Below are 3,264 nucleotides of genomic sequence, written 5' to 3' on the forward strand. Positions count from 1 at the left end.
GCAGAGAGAGAGGGGGAAGCAGGCTCCCTGCTGAGCAGAGAGCCCGATGCAGGGCCCGATCCCAGGACCCTGAAATCATGACCCGAGCAGAAGGCAGAGGCTTAACCCACTGAGCCACCCAGGTGCCCCAGCCAGTAATTGTTTTTAAGTCGACAAACTGATCCTAAAACACAAGGAAATATAAAAGACATAAAATAGCCAAAACAGGAACAAAGCTGGAGGAATAGCATCACTTTATTCCACAGCATGAAACTGATGTCAAGAGCCGCAGATTAGAGGAAGAGAATAGAAAAGGTAGAAACAGACCCACAGAAAATCAGAACCTGATTTTCAACAAAGGTTCAGTGGAAAAAGAATAATCCTTCAACAGATAAGTGCTAGAATGATTGAACATTAGGATGCAAAAAAATGAACTGTGACCAAATGACTCAAATCATACAAAAATTAACTCAAAATGAGCCATAACCCAAAACATAAAACCTAAATTAAGAAAGCTTAGGAGGAAAATCTTTGGACTTTGGATCAGGCAGAAATTTCTTAGATACCAATATAACTATTTGCTATATTCTATAGATCATACTTCGGTATGGTATGAACAAATCATTAAATTCTTTTTTATTTTTCGTTAAATTCTTAAATTGGACTTAATTACATTGGAAAAGTCCTGTTTTTTTCAAAGACACTATTAAAAGAATGGAAAGACAAGCCATAGGCTGGGAGGAAATATTTGCAAATCATAGATCTGATAAAGGACTTATCTCCAGGCTACATATATTAGTCATTAAGGAAATGCAAATTAAAACCACAATGAGATACCACTACCCGCCTATTAAAAAAGCTAAAATAAAAAAGACTGACCCAAAAAAAAAAAAAAAAAAAAAGAAAAGACTGACCATGCCCTGTGTTGGTGAGGATGTGGAGAACCTGGAACTCTCATACGTTGCTGGTGGAAAATGTAAAGTGATCCAACTACTTTGGAAAAGAGTTCGGCAAAAAACTAACTGCACACCTGCCACCTAATCCAGTCCCTCCTCTCCTGGGTATTTACCCCAGAGAAACGAGCGTGTAAATCCATACAAAGACTGAAATGTGCGTTGGTGGTATAGTGGTGAGCATAGCTGCCTTCCAAAGACTGAAATGTTCCCAACAACTTTATTTGTTTTGGCCGCAAACTAGAAAGAGCTCAAATGTCCAACAACAGGAGAACGAATGAACAACGGTGATGTGTCCACGCAAATTTCGAGCCTGACCAAATTCTACAGTGGAACTATATGCCTTTGACCAGATTAGAGTTTGGAAGAAAATAATTAACAATGAAGTGCAATACAGAATCCTAGATGGGATTCTGGAAAGAAAAGGAACATTTGTGTAAAAACGGGTGAGATCCAAATAAGGTCTGTGGTTTAGTTAATAACAGGGTGCTGATGTTAGTTTCTTGGTTTTGAATATTCTGCTGTGGTTATGTGGAAAACGCTAATGTCGGTGGGAGATGGGTGAGGGGGGCACAGGAACTCTATTTGGTCATTGCAACTTTTCCGTAAGTCTAAAATTAATTCAAAATTTTAAAAAAGTGAAGAAAAATATACATAATAAAACCTTTTTAAAAGATTGCTTTACCTTTGGGGTACCTGGGTGGCTCAGTGTGTTAAGCATCCGACTCCTGATTTCAGCTCAGGTCTTAATCTCTGGGTCGTGGAATTGAGCCCCATGTCAGGCTCTGCATTGGGTGTGGAACCTGCTTAAGATTTTCTCTCTTCCCATCTCCTTCTGCCCCTCTCCATCCCCTGCCTGCAGGCATCCACACATGTGCACTCTCTCTCTCTCTCAAAAAAAAAAAAAAGAAAAGAAAGAAAAAGATTGCTTAACCTTATAGAATAAATACATTTTTTCAAATACATTTGTGAGCTGTCCCATTACTGACAATCACTGTCAGCATAGAGCAGGTTAGCAATTTTGGAATGCTTGCCTTTTGGGAAGAGAAACCTGTGTGACTTTAAATGAGGCAATTCCTTTAAGTCCTTTGTCTTGAGATACACATGCCCTCCTCTGAGTTACAAAAGTCACGCATGCTAAGAAGGGGCACCCAGCCATAACGTAGTGGAAGGTTCTCTGGCTGCCATGGAAGGCTTCCTTTCTAGGGAAGGTTGGAAGTGCCACAGGAATGAACGCCCCCCAGGACCTGTCCTCAGTCTGACCAGTGGCATTGGCAAACTCGCTCCTTGCAGGACAGAACTCTGACGTGTATGTTTTACTCTGGCTTTGAGAGTTTCTCCCACACGATTTAATTCCCGCGGCCCACAGTGGTAACCCAGTGACAGCGCACACTTTCTTGGCTGTCCCCTTTTCTCCACCTACTGTTTTGTTTTCTTCTCCACCCAAATGAACAGCTTGAGCTCCAGTCCTCGTCTCAGGGTCTGCTTCTGACCCAGACCCACGCAAGCACTAACTAAGGTATTTTTCCAGCATCCCACTGTGTCACCTTGCCAGACCACTGGCTTGGGCATCTCACTTCGGAGACTACTGCTTTCCTCCTGTCTGTCCAGCTCCTTATACACCTGCAAGACAGCCCCGTCCAGCCCAGGGCGGCCATGCCTGCAGAAGGGTCCTAGGGATGACTCCCAGCTGAAATCCGGTTTCCCTGTGACCTTTGCCCTTTTGTCTGGGCAGGGCTCTAAGAGACAGAGAGTTGAGGTTTGTTCACTGAGCTCTACTGACCTCTGGGGAAGGGGGACAGGAGGTCGGGGCTCTTAGCTTTGCCCTTCTTGAACCAAAGTGCAAACCCTGTTTGCTATATGTCAGACTAAAAACTTGGGAGAAAGAGAGGTCCACAGCAGGGGAAAGGTTTGCCCACCTTCAATTCCAGTTCCAACTCTTGCAGCAGTCTCCAAGAGACTGGGGTAAGCCCTTTGACACGTACATCTTATAAAAGTCACCTCAGGACCTGACATCTCTCTGGTTGCTTAGGAGGGTAGCAGTTTCTTCCAGTTGAATATGAAGTCCCAGCAACTGGCCCTGAGCAAGGCAAAAACTGCCTTTCCTAAGCCATGTCACCAGACCTGGGACTCCAGCCCCATCCTGCAACCTGGATCTCAGGTGACATAACAATGAGTGGGCATCTCCCGTGGGCAGTCTCGTTGCAGCTAGGTAGCTGGTCATCTAACACCCCTGCAGGATCAAGCCCAGCTGGCTTTTTGCAAGAGAAAACAGGCTCAGAGAAGGGACGAGTTTCCCCAGGTTGCACAGCATGTTCGCTTTAGCTAGCAG

The sequence above is a fragment of the Neovison vison genome, chromosome 2 (genome assembly GCF_020171115.1).
Source record: "Neovison vison isolate M4711 chromosome 2, ASM_NN_V1, whole genome shotgun sequence".
Taxonomy (NCBI): Eukaryota; Metazoa; Chordata; class Mammalia; order Carnivora; family Mustelidae; genus Neogale; species Neogale vison.